Below are 17,551 nucleotides of genomic sequence, written 5' to 3'. Positions count from 1 at the left end.
TTGTATGATCTGAAATATGAAAAAAAAAAAAATAAAGAATCCTGACCTATCAAAAGATGTGTTACCGGAAATACCACTGTGGTTATTACTAGAATATTTTATAGAAAAGTGGTTACCAAATCTGAGTGGAGGGACATTAAGACATTCACTGCAAATAAATATTACCTATTCTAATTTTTTAATGGCTCAAGTATCTGACGCCGACCGCCAATGCTCCTCTGTCGCATAGACCGCTATGCCTCATCAACGTCTCGCAAAAGCGTGTGCACCGAACGCGCCCGTGCGCGCAGCAAAGTGCAGTTCGTGCGACGAGGCGAACGCCATACAACGAGTGCTACACCGGCGCAAGGATCCGGCCGGGTGTGGCATATCCTTCCGCCGCACTACAACAAATTGTTATAATTATGTTTTTCCACAGGATTTTATTAAACATTATTTTTTATTAATTAATAATTAAGTCTTTGCAAAATCATGTTTCAATGTGCGATTTGTCCCGAACCTGGCCGGTTCAGTTTCCCGCGAAATTCACACGTTTCCGCGGGAGGGCTGGCGGGGGAGGGGGGTCGCGCGCGGCGACACCGCTAGTGTCCTTCGAGAGCTCAACCAGGCCGGCTGCCTGCGCGCAACGCGGAACCTTCAACCTTTGCATTCACCGACATGTAGTTTTCCATAGTGTAATTTCTTTTCAACCTTTTGTACAGTTCCGCGGTCGGCCTAAATTTACCATGAGGTACTTAACTTAATTCAATCAGTGCTCCGAGATGAGTGTTTACGTCATACGTAAGTACTGTGGGGAGAGTATGTGTTTTTACGTCGGCGCTTCACGCCCAACCTAGCCTACAGGCTACTTAGTTTTGGCCCGCACGGGGCAGCCAGCAGGCGACACGTGCCATCCAACTTAATAACGATTCAGTCCCTGGGACACACCTAGACACCACGTAGAGTCGCCGGAGACACGGGCCTACGTGTTGCTAGCCCAGTTTATCAAGTGTAATGTGTTAGCGGAATAGTTGTTCGCCTAAGTGTAATTCGTCATGTCAGGGCTTATGTATCACCGTCGTACTGCAGTGCGCCACCAAACTTAATAACGATTCAGTCCCTGGGACACACCTAGTCACCACGTAGAGTCGCCGGAGACACGGGCCTACGTGTTGCTAGCCCAGTTTATCCAGAGCTAGGTATTAGTGTAGTGTATTGTGCTTCAAAATATCGTGTGCCATGTCAGAGTGTCTTTTGTAACTTTCGCGTCACGTATACGAGTCTGCCCCTCACGCGCATAAGAATCGTGAGCCGCCACTGAGGAAGTGAGCTGCGCGTGTGACTAGTCGCGTCGGGCAAACCGTTACGGCCAGAACGGGCAGCACCATGTATTGGGCTGTGCTGTATTAAATTCACCAACTATCTGAAGAGGTTTTGTGTTATTATTCAGGCGTCCCGAGTGGCCTCAACAGCTCGGGGGGCCCTACTGCGTTGACCCCTACCTCTAGCCACAAGGCCGAACCTTCCCTGAGATCACGAACTGAACAAAATCACGTCTAAATACTCAGAGGTAGCGGGGACGGCGTCAAATTGGCGCCCAACTAGTGTGGCTTTAATTTTCTAAAAATTAATTTCCAAATTTTGTTTCAAATTTTTCAAATTTTTTCTCAAATTTTTCAAATTTTATACTTCAAATTAGTGTACCAGTAAGGGCTCGCGTAGGAAGTCGGGAATCGCGCGGAAACGGACGCGACGCGCAGACAGCCAAAGGAGCGGGCACCTGGCGATAGGCGCGCGTCAAGTTACACGCCAGACGCGCATCAAGTTACGCGTCAGGCGAGATAACGGCTGTGGGAGCGGAAGTCCGCGCGCCTCGCACACGGATCAGGTGGCGCAGCTGCGCAGCTGCTACGCGCCGAACAGGAGCACGAACATGAGCCGTGACGGAGCGGTAAAGATAGACATGGAAGGGGTATGCCACGCATGCCTTCTGCCAGGGTTGCCAATAAATCATGCCGCGGCAGGGGTTTTCGCCACCTGTACCTGCGACACAGATAGGAAGCACAAAACAGACTTTGACGACAGAAAATCAGGGCCGACGTCTACAATTCAGTGCGGCGCGAGGGGATGTCATCGGCGGCCCGATGAGGTGGCGTTCTGCCACCAGTGCGGCACCGTGAGGCACCGCTCGTGCACCGAGGCCCAGGAGTTCCTTAACTTCCGGAATGGGCTATTCATGTGCCGCGCGTGCGAGCTCGCGCTGGACAGACCGTCAGCGACGCCGGCGGCCCCTGTCGCACCGCGCCCCGGCGGCACCCTCAAGCTGCCGGAGTTCGGAGGGCAGGAGCACGAGGACCCCGCAAAGTTCCTGCGGACATGCCGAGACAGGCTGGCACGATACGCGGTGCCTACAGATGAGTGGACGGAGAAGGCGTGCGATCAGCTGAGGGGGTGTGCCCTTGACTGGTGGACCACAGCCGGAGAATACGGCATGGAGTGGGGTGACTTCGCCAACGGACTGGAGGAGCGTTTCAACGACGCCCGTGCCCGGGCCCGGTGTCAACAGTCACTGTTCTGCCGGCCTCAGGAGGCGGGGGAGAGCGCGGAGGCCTTCATCAGGTCTAAGGCGCGGCTCCACCGACGGCTGGCGGAAGGGGAGGACGACAGCAGTATGCTAGGGGTAGTCGTCCAGCTGATGCTGCCCGAACTGCGGCCATTCCTTAGGGCCGCCACCGACAAGGGACTGGAGACGTTCGTGCGGTTGGCGAACGAGGTGGAGCGCGACGTGCAAGCTGTCCGTCGCAGCCGCGAGCCGCCCACCCGACGGCCAGGTGCGTCGCCACCGATGTTGGCGGCCCCCGAGGTCTCCAGGGCTCTGGTACCGTACGTGGAGCCAGTGCCGAGGCAACAGGGGGAGCAGCCGTCCCGACGTACCGCACCCAGGGAGAACACCGGGGCACCAAACCAGGGGGCTCCGCGCTGCAAGTACTGCCGTGAGGAGCGGTACCACTGGCACGACGTCTGTCCCACGCGGGCAGCTGTCTGGCAAGCCCGTGGGGCGGGCGGCCTTACGTCGGGAAACGCCCGCTAGGGGGTAGTGCCATGGCTGGCCACTGTCCCTGGAACCCTAGCCCGGCCTCCACTGTCACCCCGGCGCGCCCCGTCAGGACGGACGGGCGCGGCGCACTCGACTCGTCAGCGGCCTGCACCGGGTCGTCGGCGAGCCGCACCGGACACCAGGTGGCCCCGGCGACACCGGCAGCACCTGCGGTGTCCGCGGACACACCGGCACGCCCCGTCAGGACGGACGGGCGCGGCGCACCCGACTCGTCAGCGGCCTGCACCGGGTCGTCGGCGAGCCGCACCGGACACCAGGTGGCCCCGGCGACACCGGCAGCACCTGCGGTGTCCGCTGACACACCGGCACGCCCCGTCAGGACGGACGGGCGCGGTGCACCCGACTCGTCAGCGGCCTGCACCGGGTCGTCGGCGAGCCGCACCGGACACCAGGTGGCCCCGGCGACACCGGCAGCACCTGCGGTGTCCGCTGACACACCGGCACGCCCCGTCAGGACGGACGGGCGCGGCGCACCCGACTCGTCAGCGGCCTGCACCAGGTCGTCGGCGAGCCGCACCGGACACCAGGTGGCCCCGGCGACACCGGCAGCACCTGCGGTGTCCGCTGACACACCGGCACGCCCCGTCAGGACGGACGGGCGCGGCGCACCCGACTCGTCAGCGGCCTGCACCGGGTCGTCGGCGAGCCGCACCGGACACCAGGTGGCCCCGGCGACACCGGCAGCACCTGCGGTGTCCGCTGACACACCGGCACGCCCCGTCAGGACGGACGGGCGCGGCGCACCCGACTCGTCAGCGGCCTGCACCGGGTCGTCGGCGAGCCGCACCGGACACCAGGTGGCCCCGGCGACACCGGCAGCACCTGCGGTGTCCGCTGACACACCGGCACGCCCCGTCAGGACGGACGGGCGCGGCGCACCCGACTCGTCAGCGGCCTGCACCGGGTCGTCGGCGAGCCGCACCGGACACCAGGTGGCCCCGGCGACACCGGCAGCACCTGCGGTGTCCGCTGACACACCGGCACGCCCCGTCAGGACGGACGGGCGCGGCGCACCCGACTCGTCAGCGGCCTGCACCAGGTCGTCGGCGAGCCGCACCGGACACCAGGTGGCCCCGGCGACACCGGCAGCACCTGCGGTGTCCGCTGACACACCGGCACGCCCCGTCAGGACGGACGGGCGCGGCGCACCCGACTCGTCAGCGGCCTGCACCGGGTCGTCGGCGAGCCGCACCGGACACCAGGTGGCCCCGGCGACACCGGCAGCACCTGCGGTGTCCGCTGACACACCGGCACGCCCCGTCAGGACGGACGGGCGCGGCGCACCCGACTCGTCAGCGGCCTGCACCGGGTCGTCGGCGAGCCGCACCGGACACCAGGTGGCCCCGGCGACACCGGCAGCACCTGCGGTGTCCGCTGACACACCGGCACGCCCCGTCAGGACGGACGGGCGCGGCGCACCCGACTCGTCAGCGGCCTGCACCGGGTCGTCGGCGAGCCGCACCGGACACCAGGTGGCCCCGGCGACACCGGCAGCACCTGCGGTGTCCGCTGATACACCGGCACGCCCCGTCAGGACGGACGGGCGCGGCGCACCCGACTCGTCAGCGGCCTGCACCGGGTCGTCGGCGAGCAGTACCGGACACCAGGTGACCCCGGCGACACCGGCAGCACCTGCGGACCGCCTGACGGCAGCGGCAGCGCCCCGGGAGCAGTGTGGTGAGTCGTTCCAATTAGGGCAGTTGGGACCTGGGGCGGGGCATTTACTCCGGATTCCCGTCAGGATGGATGGACAGCCGGTGCATGCTCTTGTCGACACGGCCGCCAGCCACACGTATGTGTCGGCTCAATGCTCGAGCGTACGGGACATTGTCTCAGATGTGGAGGAGGTACAGTTAGCGACGCAGGGGGCGACAGCGCGTATTGTTGGCCGCTCGAACATCACCCTCTCCATCAGGGACCATGTTAGTCACACAACAGCACTAGTAGTAGAGGGACTACGGGAGATGCTGATCCTAGGTCTGCCTTGGCTGGCGCAGGAGGACGCCACTGTGGAAGTCAGGGAGGGGAGGTTGCACGTTGGCCACCACGAGCGGCGCACAGTTTACAGCCTGGGCTATCGGCCACCCGCCGAGCAGGGGACACCCATCACGCTCGCGGACTTGAGGAACGGTGTGCCCGCTGCCCATGTAGAGCTCATAAACAATGTCTTGTCTCAACAGCCACAGGTGTTTGCGGCCACAGATATGCTCCGCCGTACCACAACCACGGAACACACCATCCCCACCCGACCTCACCAACCCCAGTTCGTAAAACCATACGGGTTCGGACCCACTGAAATTCACGTCATCCAGACCCAGATCACGGAAATGTTACGCGATGGAGTCATCGAACCCAGTGAGTCGCCATACAACTGCCAGATTGTCATGGCGAACCAGAAAGATGGCTCCATGCGTTTGACGTCGACCCAAGTGTCTCCTCGGCTCCCTCAGGCCGTTATGCCTCGTCAACGTCCTCCCTGTGTGTCCCCAGTGGAGTGCGACGGCCAGGGACGCACCCGCGTGCGCCCTAGCATGCCAGTGAGGGTTATGTCTGTGTATATATATTTGCAAACGATCAAGGGTCTTAAATGTAAATAACTTATTTATTCATTAATGTCTCGTGTATGTCTTTGTAAATAATTCAATAACTTTCTGAAGGGTTTCGCCGTAGTATGTAATCGCAGCCTGGCGCGCCGCGGGACGGAGCTCTCTCCCACGCCGGCCGATTTTCCCCTCCCTCCCCGCCACCCGCGGGCGCCGGCCCGCGGGCGAGCGGGGAGAGGCAGTCGCGTCCTGGTCTCGAGCGGAGACAGACGTGTTCGTTGCTCCGCGAGCCGCGCACGTTGCGCTCGGGATTGAACGTTCGCTCAGTCCGCAGTCGGTCACGGCAGCTGAGCTGCCACCGCGAATCAGCTTAGCATTGTTAACTTACGAGTCATCGGGAGACGTGTCTAGCGGGCAGTTTCTACAACGCGAACGTGGTGCTACGAGTCTCTGAACTTTTCGCCGTCCACGGAACATTACGTAACGGGCCGCGTATGTACAGCGTTCCGTCTTCGGGCCCTTTCTCACTGGGTCAGCCTAGCATTAATAAACTTTACGATTCGCGCCGAAACGTATTTGAGAACCGCCCCGTCATCAGGGAGTCCGTGTCGCCGTGGTAGGGCACTTGTTCCGCGACGGTTCCGCCAGGCTGCGGCAGGACTTTATAAGCGTTAATAAAAGACGGCTCGTGAAATTCGTTAATGCCGTGTTCTGCTTGCGACAACCTACCAACATTCCTCGCAATCACTTCACTCTCCCTCCAGGTCCCGCCTTTCCCGGTCCCGGCCACGTTGGCCTGGACCCACACCTCTCCGACGAGGGCAGTACGGGCATAACAGGACATTTATTTCAACAGGAAAACGGGGACCTGAAGCCGAGAGTCGTCATTTGGCGCCCAACTAGTGTGGCCGTAAGCATACGCAAGCGCACGCAAGCGCACGCAAGCGCGCAGATGCAGGACAGGACGGAAGCAGGTGCGACAGCGCGGCGTGGGAGCGGCGCGAACTCGAGACGGCGCGCCGGCGCGCCGGCGGGAGATAACGCAGCGCGGAAACGGCGCGAACACGAGACCTTTCGGCGAGAGATACCGTGGCGTGAGAGCGACGCGAACTCGAGACGTTCGGCGTAAGATAACGCGACGTGGGAGCGGTGTGAACCGGAGACGGCGGGCGACGCGACAGGGATCGGTGGCGCGACAGATAACGTGTCGTGGGAGCGCCACGAACCTGAGATCGCGACGCAGCAGGGATCTTCGGTTCAAGATAACGCCGCGAGAGGAAGACACGGACTGAATTACCGAACAGAGACACTCCCGATAAACATGGACGACTTCCAGGAAGCGTACGAGACATGGGCGGAAGCAGACTTTCCGGAGCCCGGCGAGTGCTGCGAGCACTTCGCAGATTACGAGTGCGGTTTCTGCTTTGAGTACCGGGCGTATGGTAGGACAATGTGCGGTGCGGACTCGTGCCCCGGCGGGACATCGGATGGGCGGATCTGCGGGACGTGCGGGAATCTGTGGCACAGGGAGTGTTCACAACTGGTCGCGCGAGAAGAGGAATGGACGTCCTGCTTTACGTGTGACCAGTGCCAAGCGAAACTGGGCGTGGGTGGTGCCGCAAGTGTCTCGACCGCGAAGGTCGAGTGGTCACACTGGGCGGGCGCCATCACGCTGCAGGAGTCGGCGATACTCCCAACGCCACTGCAACCGACGCCGCCGCCGACGCTGCCCACGACACCGCCGCCGACGCTGCCTCCGACACCGCCTCCAACACAGCCCCCGCCCTATGGGGTGGAGACGCCGAGCAGGACATCGCTGAAGACGGAGGAAGCCGCGCCCGTCCAGCCCCTGTGGTACGACTGGCACGCGACGTCCGGGTGGATACGGCAGGCCGACTCAGACACGCCGCCCCTGACGCCGCCGCCCCCAACTGCCGTAGGGGCTCACGAGGAGCCTACGCGGTGCGAACCGGCTGTGCTGACACAACCGCTCTGCACACACAAGGGCGTGCCGCGACCACTGTCACGTGGGCCACCTTTGACGCGACGCCGCCGCCATCTGCCGCGCGCGACGCGAAAGGTGCCAAGCCCCTTCGGACCGTCATGTGGGCCACCTTTGACGCGACGCCGCCGCCATCTGCCGCGTGCGACGCGGAAGGTGCCACGCCCCTTCAAACTATCACGTGGGCCGCCTTTGACGCGACGCCGCCGCCTGCTGCCGCGCGCGACGCGAAAGGTGCCACGCCCCTTCGGACTATCAAGTGGGCCACCTTTGACGCGACGCCGCCGCCTGTTGCTGCGGGCGACGCGAAAGGTGCCACGCCCCTTCGGACTGGCACGTGGGCCACCTTTGACGCGACGCCGCCGCCAGTTGCCGCGCGCGACGCGAAAGGTGCCACGCCCCCTCGGACTGTCAAGCGGGCCGCCTTTGACGCGACGCCGCCGCCTGTTGCCGCGCGCGCCGCGAAAGGTGCCACGCCCCCACCACCTGTCACGTGGGCCGCCTTTGACGCGACGCCGCCGCCAGCTGCTGCGCGCGACGCGAATGGTGCCACGCCCCTCTGGACTGTCACGTGGGCCGCCTTTGACGCGACGCCGCCGCCAACTGCCGCGTGCGACGCGGAAGGTGCCACGCATCCTCGGACTGTCAAGTGTGCCACCTTTGACGCGACGCCGCCGCCTGTTGCTGCGGACGACACGAAAGGTGCCACGCCCCCTCGGACTGTCAAGTGTGCCACCTTTGACGCGACGCCGCCGCCTGATGCTGCGGGCGACGCGAAAGGTGCCACGCCCCCTCGAAGTTACAAGTGTGCCACCTTTGACGCGACGCCGCCGCCTGATGCTGCGGGCGACGCGAAAGGTGCCACGCCCCCTCGAAGTTACAAGTGTGCCACCTTTGACGCGACGCCGCCGCCTGTTGCTGCGGGCGACGCGAAAGGTGCCACGCCCCTTTCGGACTATCACGTGGGCCGCCTTTGACGCGACGACGCCGCCAACTGCCGCGTGCGACGCGGAAGGTGCCACGCATCCTAAGACTGTCAAGTGTGCCACCTTTGACGCGACGCCGCCGCCTGTTACTGCGGGCGACGCGAAAGGTGCCACGCCCCCTCGGACTGTCAAGTGTGCCACCTTTGACGCGACGCTGCCGCCTGATGCTGCGGGCGACGCGAAAGGTGCCACGCCCCCTCGGACTGTCAAGTGTGCCACCTTTGACGCGACGCCGCCGCCTGATGCTGCGGGCGACGCGAAAGGTGCCACGCCCCCTCGAAGTTACAAGTGTGCCACCTTTGACGCGACGCCGCCGCCTGATGCTGCGGGCGACGCGAAAGGTGCCACGCCCCCTCGAAGTTACAAGTGTGCCACCTTTGACGCGACGCCGCCGCCTGTTGCTGCGGGCGACGCGAAAGGTGCCACGCCCCTTTCGGACTATCACGTGGGCCGCCTTTGACGCGACGACGCCGCCAACTGCCGCGTGCGACGCGGAAGGTGCCACGCATCCTCGGACTGTCAAGTGTGCCACCTTTGACGCGACGCCGCCGCCTGATGCTGCGGGCGACGCGAAAGGTGCCACGCCCCCTCGGACTGTCAAGTGTGCCACCTTTGACGCGACGCCGCCGCCTGATGCTGCGGGCGACGCGAAAGGTGCCACGCCCCCTCGGACTGTCAAGTGTGCCACCTTTGACGCGACGCCGCCGCCTGTTGCTGCGGACGACGCGAAAGGTGCCACGCCCCCTCGGACTGTCAAGTGTGCCACCTTTGACGCGACGCCGCCGCCTGATGCTGCGGGCGACGCGAAAGGTGCCACGCCCCCTCGGAGTGTCAAGTGTGCCACCTTTGACGCGACGCCGCCGCCTGTTGCTGCGGGCGACGCGAAAGGTGCCATGCCCCCTCGGACTGTCACGTGGGCCACCTTTGACGCGACGCCGCCGCCAGCTGCTGCGGGCGACGCGAAAGGTGCCACGCCCCCTCGGACTGTCAAGTGTGCCACCTTTGACACGACGCCGCCGCCTGATGCTGCGGGCGACGCGAAAGGTGCCACGCCCCCTCGGACTGTCAAGTGTGTCACCTTTGACGCGACGTCGCCGCCTGTTGCTGCAGACGACGAGAAAGGTGCCACGCCCCCTCGGACTGTCAAGTGTGCCACCTTTGACGCGACGCCGCCGCCTGATGCTGCGGGCGACGCGAAAGGTGCCACGCCCCCTCGAAGTGTCAAGTGTGCCACCTTTGACGCGACGCCGCCGCCCACTGCCGCGCGCGACGCGAAAGGTGCCACGCCCCTTCGGACTGTCACGTGGGCCACCGTTGACGCGACGCCGCCGACTGCTGCCGCGTGCGACGCGAAAGGTGCCACGCCCCCCCGGACTGTCAAGTGGGCCACCTTTGACGCGACGCCGCCGCCTGTTGCTGCGGGCGACGCGAAAGGTGCCACGCCCCTTCGGACTGGCACGTGGGCCACCTTTGACGCGACGCCGCCGCCAGTTGCCGCGCGCGACGCGAAAGGTGCCACGCCCCCTCGGACTGTCAAGCGGGCCGCCTTTGACGCGACGCCGCCGCCTGTTGCCGCGCGCGCCGCGAAAGGTGCCACGCCCCCACCACCTGTCACGTGGGCCGCCTTTGACGCGACGCCGCCGCCAGCTGCTGCGCGCGACGCGAATGGTGCCACGCCCCTCTGGACTGTCACGTGGGCCGCCTTTGACGCGACGCCGCCGCCAACTGCCGCGTGCGACGCGGAAGGTGCCACGCATCCTCGGACTGTCAAGTGTGCCACCTTTGACGCGACGCCGCCGCCTGTTGCTGCGGACGACGCGAAAGGTGCCACGCCCCCTCGGACTGTCACGTGGGCCACCTTTGACGCGACGCCGCCGCCTGATGCTGCGGGCGACGCGAAAGGTGCCACGCCCCCTCGGACTGTCAAGTGTGCCACCTTTGACGCGATGCCGCCGCCTGTTGCTGCAGACGACGAGAAAGGTGCCACGCCCCCTCGGACTGTCAAGTGTGCCACCTTTGACGCGACGCCGCCGCCTGATGCTGCGGGCGACGCGAAAGGTGCCACGCCCCCTCGAAGTGTCAAGTGTGCCACCTTTGACGCGACGCCGCCGCCCACTGCCGCGCGCGACGCGAAAGGTGCCACGCCCCTTCGGACTGTCACGTGGGCCACCGTTGACGCGACGCCGCCGACTGCTGCCGCGTGCGACGCGAAAGGTGCCACGCCCCCCCCGGACTGTCAAGTGGGCCACCTTTGACGCGACGCCGCCGCCTGTTGCTGCGGGCGACGCGAAAGGTGCCACGCCCCTTCCACCTGTCACGTGGGCCGCCTTTGACGCGACGCCGCCGCCAGCTGCTGCGGGCGACGCGAAAGGTGCCACACCCCCTCGGACTGTCACGGGGGCTACCTTTGACGCGACGCCGCCGCCAGCTGCCGCGTGCGACGCGGAAGGTGCCACGCCCCTTCGGACTGTCATGCGGGCCGCCTTTGACGCGACGCCGCCGCTTGCTGCCGCGCGCGACGCAAAAGGTGCCACGCCCCTTCGGACCATCACGTGGGCACCTTTGACGCGACGCCGCCGCCCACTGCCGCGCGCGACGCGAAAGGTGCCACGCCCCTTCCATCTGTCACGAGGGTCCCGGACTCAGCAGGTCAGTTCTCCAGTGCCACGGCCCGGTGCTTCATGTCCATTTAATAAATGAGAGGCGTTGACGGACATAACGGCCTCGTCGGAGGGGGGGCATTTGACGTCGACCCAAGTGTCTCCTCGGCTCCCTCAGGCCGTTATGCCTCGTCAACGTCCTCCCTGTGTGTCCCCAGTGGAGTGCGACGGCCAGGGACGCACCCGCGTGCGCCCTAGCATGCCAGTGAGGGTTATGTCTGTGTATATATATTTGCAAACGATCAAGGGTCTTAAATGTAAATAACTTATTTATTCATTAATGTCTCGTGTATGTCTTTGTAAATAATTCAATAACTTTCTGAAGGGTTTCGCCGTAGTATGTAATCGCAGCCTGGCGCGCCGCGGGACGGAGCTCTCTCCCACGCCGGCCGATTTTCCCCTCCCTCCCCGCCACCCGCGGGCGCCGGCCCGCGGGCGAGCGGGGAGAGGCAGTCGCGTCCTGGTCTCGAGCGGAGACAGACGTGTTCGTTGCTCCACGAGCCGCGCACGTTGCGCTCGGGATTGAACGTTCGCTCAGTCCGCAGTCGGTCACGGCAGCTGAGCTGCCACCGCGAATCAGCTTAGCATTGTTAACTTACGAGTCATCGGGAGACGTGTCTAGCGGGCAGTTTCTACAACGCGAACGTGGTGCTACGAGTCTCTGAACTTTTCGCCGTCCACGGAACATTACGTAACGGGCCGCGTATGTACAGCGTTCCGTCTTCGGGCCCTTTCTCACTGGGTCAGCCTAGCATTAATAAACTTTACGATTCGCGCCGAAACGTATTTGAGAACCGCCCCGTCATCAGGGAGTCCGTGTCGCCGTGGTAGGGCACTTGTTCCGCGACGGTTCCGCCAGGCTGCGGCAGGACTTTATAAGCGTTAATAAAAGACGGCTCGTGAAATTCGTTAATGCCGTGTTCTGCTTGCGACAACCTACCAACATTCCTCGCAATCACTTCACTCTCCCTCCAGGTCCCGCCTTTCCCGGTCCCGGCCACGTTGGCCTGGACCCACACCTCTCCGACGAGGGCAGTACGGGCATAACAGGACATTTATTTCAACGGGAAAACGGGGACCTGAAGCCGAGAGTCGTCACGTTTTTGTGTGAATTTCAAACCAGTCAATTCAGTAACCATACCCGCCCCACCACCGCTCATCAACATAACAGACGCTTTGGCGGGGCTGGGCGACGCCCGCATCTTCACGTCCCTGGACCTCAAGTCCGGGTACTGGCAGGTGCCGGTACGTCCAGAGGACCGCCCGAAGACCGCGTTCACTGCCCCTGACGGCCGGCGTTTCCAGTTCTGTGCCATGCCGTTCGGGCTGATGGACGCCCCCGCGACCTTTCAGGCCATGATGGTGCGTGTGTTAGACGGGTACGCGGGCGAGTTCGCCGCCGCGTACCTGGATGACGTCATCATCTTGTCACGGTCGTGGGAGGACCACGCCCGGCACCTCGGCCTGGTCCTTGAGCGGCTGGCCAGACACGGCCTCACGTGTGCCCCCCAGAAATGCCACGTGGGCGCGGCTGAACTGGAGTACCTAGGGCACATGGTGGACGCGGAGGGTTGCCGCCCTCTGCCAAAGCACCTGAACCTTATTGAGTCCAAACCCGCCCCTCGAACCCGCAAGCAGCTGCAGAAGTTGATGGGCCTTCTCAACTGGCTGCGCTCGTTCATTCCGCATTTTGCCAGCGTCACCGCCCCGATGACGGACTTGCTGTCACCCAAGCTCCGGTTTCAGTGGACCAGCGAAGCGGACGCCGCCCTGGATGCGGTGAAACGGCAGTTCCGCGAGTGCCACCAGCTCGCCCGTCTGCAGCCTGACCTTCCCCTGTTCCTTCAGACAGACGCCAGTCAGGAGGGGATGGGGGCCGTCCTATACCAGGTGGGGGACAAAGGCGTGCGCCGGGTGGTGGAGTACGCCAGCGCCAAGTTCGGCCAGCCCGAACGGCGGTACCATGTGAACGAGCAGGAGTGCATGGCCGTCGTTTGGGCTATGCGCCGCTACCGCCACCACCTGGAGGGCCGCCGGTTCACGCTGCGGACGGACAGCCAGTGTCTCCGCTGGCTGGACTCCGCCCAGGGCCGCAAGTCGAAGTTCACGAGGTGGGCGTTGATGCTCCAGAACTTCGACTTCGCGGTCGAGCACGTCCCTGGACGGGACAACCAGTTCGCCGACGAGTTGTCGCGCCATCCCGACCCACACAACACGTTTCAGGATGACCAGGACTGGGAGGGGCTGTTGCCGCCAGGGGGAGTCGCGCCGCCGGTCACTCCAGGGGAGGCGCCCGCAACTTTATTCCACATCCCAAGGGCCCCCGATTATCCCGCCGTCTTGCCTGTGGAGACCCTGAGCGGATTAGTGGAATTCGTGAAACAGGCCCAGCGGACAGACGACCCCACACAGGCCGAGGTGCGGTCATGTGGGGAGCAGGTTCACCCCTACCACAGGTGCGTGGACGGGGTGTTGGAGACCCGGGTACCAGGGGACATGGACGCCTGGCGCCTTCATGTGCCGCTCGGTGCCCGCGAGCAGGTCATGGGCTTCCACCACACGCACGAGCTGGCGGGACACCCAGGTGCGCACCAAACCCAGTTAGACATCCGTAAGACCTTCCATTGGCCGGGGGTGACGCGGGACGTACGGGACCTGGTGCGGCGCTGCCAGCAGTGCCAGCAGAGGAAGACGAGGCGGTCTGACGGGGTGGAGCAGCAGCGCCCCCGACGGCCCCGCGACCCGTTTCACACCCTGGCCCTGGACATAATGGGGCCCTACCCGCGGACCACCCGGGGAAGGAGGTTCTTGGTCGTCATCACAGACATTTTCACCCGGTGGGTCGAGGCCTTCCCGGTGTCCAACGTGCGCGCCGGAACCATAGCCGCCCTGCTGGACCACGAGATATTCCCGCGGTATGGTTTCGCGCGCGTGCTGTTGACGGACAACGGCTGTCAGTTCAGCGGGAGGCGCTGGAGAGCTGACTGTCGCCGTTGGGGTCTCGACCACCACACCAACCCCATTTACCATCCCCAGGCCAACCCCACTGAGAGGCGGAACCAGGAGGTCAAGGCGCAGCTGCGGCTGAGGTTGGGGGATGACCACTCCAAATGGGACGTCCACCTGCCGAAGCTGTTGTATTGCCTCCGGCGCCGCACCAACGCTGTCACCGGTCATTCCCCTGCCGAGCTTCTGTACGGGAAGAACTTGGCTTTGCCCGGGGAAAGCAGGGTGGCCGATGTTGCCATGGGCACGGTGGCGCGCCCCAATCATGAGGAGGGGAGGGAGCACGCCAGACAACGGCAGGCCCAATTCCTGGCGGCCCACACGCCCATGACTAGTCACCCCCCACCCCCCATCCAGCCAGGTCAGCTGGTATATGTCAGGCAGCACCACTTGTCGTCCGGGGCGCGTAACTTTTGTGCGGGGTTGGCGCCTCGATGGTCGGAGCCGCGGGAGGTCCTGTGGAGGACGGGCCCCTCATCCTATGCGGTCCGGACGCCAAGGGGACGGCCCGCTAAAGTGCACCGGGACGACCTGCGCGTAGTCGCGCACGGGGTCAGAGTTGGCCCAACGACCCCCTCTTCACCATCCCCCACACTCCAGGAAGCCACAGATACGCCGCGGGAAGGAGCAGCACCTGAACCCAACACCCGGGGGGACATGCACACGGGCGACACAGACGTGGGTAGCCCTGATCAGGCACATGAGTGCAACCAACCCGACCTCCGGGACACCCCGAGCAGGTCCCCGGTGCCGCTGGCCACAGTTCCGCACGTCCCCGAGGAGGTGGGGAATCCGTTGGTCTGGTTTCCTGACGAGGAGGGGGAGGAGGTCTGTGAGGAGGAGGACGTCGAGCCACTGTGGCCGCTGGACCTCAGCCTGGCGGACGCCACGTTCCGGGTATCCGTGGACGAGCCCGAGGAGGGGGAGGAGGAGCCGGACAGTAGGGATAGGCGCCCCACCCGCAGACGTCGGGCCCCGGTCAGGACGTACTGCGCGGACGACAGCGAGCCGGTAGAGTTCGCTCCTGTCCCCGCCGTGGAGGCGAGCTGCCCGACCACCCAACCGGACACGAGGGGACCTACCACACTCTGCACAGTGGAGACCCCTACCAGCACAGTCCCCACCACACGACCACAGAGGGCCCGCCGACCCCCGGCCTACCTGGCGGATTACGAGTGGTCCAGGTCCCCGTCGAGCTACTCCACCCGGGCGCGGCCCGTAAGGGGCGATCCAGGTGTGCCAACACTCGTGGCCGGACCCCTATCATTCCCCCCGCCCACGTCATCCATTCCACCACCCTGCCACACCCCGACCACACTGACCCCCCCACCCACTTGTCACCATATTGAGCTAGAAGAGGCGCACGTCGCTGCCCAGTCCCAGGGGGGGAAAGGACACGGGTCAGGGCGTAACCCCTTATCATTCATTGAGTGGGAGAGGTATTCAGGGCAGAATGTTTACATCACAACACACCACCACTCCGCCGCGTAGTGTAGGGCTCGCAGTGCGGCGAACGTCAGTGAAGTGCTCAGCGTGTGAAGCGAGGCGTTGATGCACATAGCGGTCTCAGAGAAGGGGGGGCATTTGACGCCGACCGCCAATGCTCCTCTGTCGCATAGACCGCTATGCCTCATCAACGTCTCGCAAAAGCGTGTGCACCGAACGCGCCCGTGCGCGCAGCAAAGTGCAGTTCGTGCGACGAGGCGAACGCCATACAACGAGTGCTACACCGGCGCAAGGATCCGGCCGGGTGTGGCATATCCTTCCGCCGCACTACAACAAATTGTTATAATTATGTTTTTCCACAGGATTTTATTAAACATTATTTTTTATTAATTAATAATTAAGTCTTTGCAAAATCATGTTTCAATGTGCGATTTGTCCCGAACCTGGCCGGTTCAGTTTCCCGCGAAATTCACACGTTTCCGCGGGAGGGCTGGCGGGGGAGGGGGGTCGCGCGCGGCGACACCGCTAGTGTCCTTCGAGAGCTCAACCAGGCCGGCTGCCTGCGCGCAACGCGGAACCTTCAACCTTTGCATTCACCGACATGTAGTTTTCCATAGTGTAATTTCTTTTCAACCTTTTGTACAGTTCCGCGGTCGGCCTAAATTTACCATGAGGTACTTAACTTAATTCAATCAGTGCTCCGAGATGAGTGTTTACGTCATACGTAAGTACTGTGGGGAGAGTATGTGTTTTTACGTCGGCGCTTCACGCCCAACCTAGCCTACAGGCTACTTAGTTTTGGCCCGCACGGGGCAGCCAGCAGGCGACACGTGCCATCCAACTTAATAACGATTCAGTCCCTGGGACACACCTAGACACCACGTAGAGTCGCCGGAGACACGGGCCTACGTGTTGCTAGCCCAGTTTATCAAGTGTAATGTGTTAGCGGAATAGTTGTTCGCCTAAGTGTAATTCGTCATGTCAGGGCTTATGTATCACCGTCGTACTGCAGTGCGCCACCAAACTTAATAACGATTCAGTCCCTGGGACACACCTAGTCACCACGTAGAGTCGCCGGAGACACGGGCCTACGTGTTGCTAGCCCAGTTTATCCAGAGCTAGGTATTAGTGTAGTGTATTGTGCTTCAAAATATCGTGTGCCATGTCAGAGTGTCTTTTGTAACTTTCGCGTCACGTATACGAGTCTGCCCCTCACGCGCATAAGAATCGTGAGCCGCCACTGAGGAAGCGAGCTGCGCGTGTGACTAGTCGCGTCGGGCAAACCGTTACGGCCAGAACGGGCAGCACTATGTATTGGGCTGTGCTGTATTAAATTCACCAACTATCTGAAGAGGTTTTGTGTTATTATTCAGGCGTCCCGAGTGGCCTCAACAGCTCGGGGGGCCCTACTGCGTTGACCCCTACCTCTAGCCACAAGGCCGAACCTTCCCTGAGATCACGAACTGAACAAAATCACGTCTAAATACTCAGAGGTAGCGGGGACGGCGTCATATCTTTGGTTACATTATGTCATTTATAATTTTGTCTATTTTTAACCTTAAAAAAAATTCCAAAGTTTCACGATTGCATGTGTGTACAAAAATTTTGTAGATTGTACAGTGGGGTCTCTTTCAGACTGCCGTGCTTTTTACTCCCTCCAACATTAAGTCTGGCTCATATAACATGGAGGGTGCTAGCCTCGCTTCTGGCATGTGGAGTCATACACAGCAAAACAAAAACAAAAATCCACAAAACTTTAAGGTACATAGCAGCCAATGATTCAGTTGTTAACAATTCACTCATTATAATAC

This window comes from Bacillus rossius, chromosome 1, assembly GCF_032445375.1.
Source record: "Bacillus rossius redtenbacheri isolate Brsri chromosome 1, Brsri_v3, whole genome shotgun sequence".
In the NCBI taxonomy this organism is placed as follows: Eukaryota; Metazoa; Arthropoda; class Insecta; order Phasmatodea; family Bacillidae; genus Bacillus; species Bacillus rossius.
The sequence above is the reverse complement of the archived record's forward strand: the minus strand, read 5'-3'. Positions refer to the sequence as shown.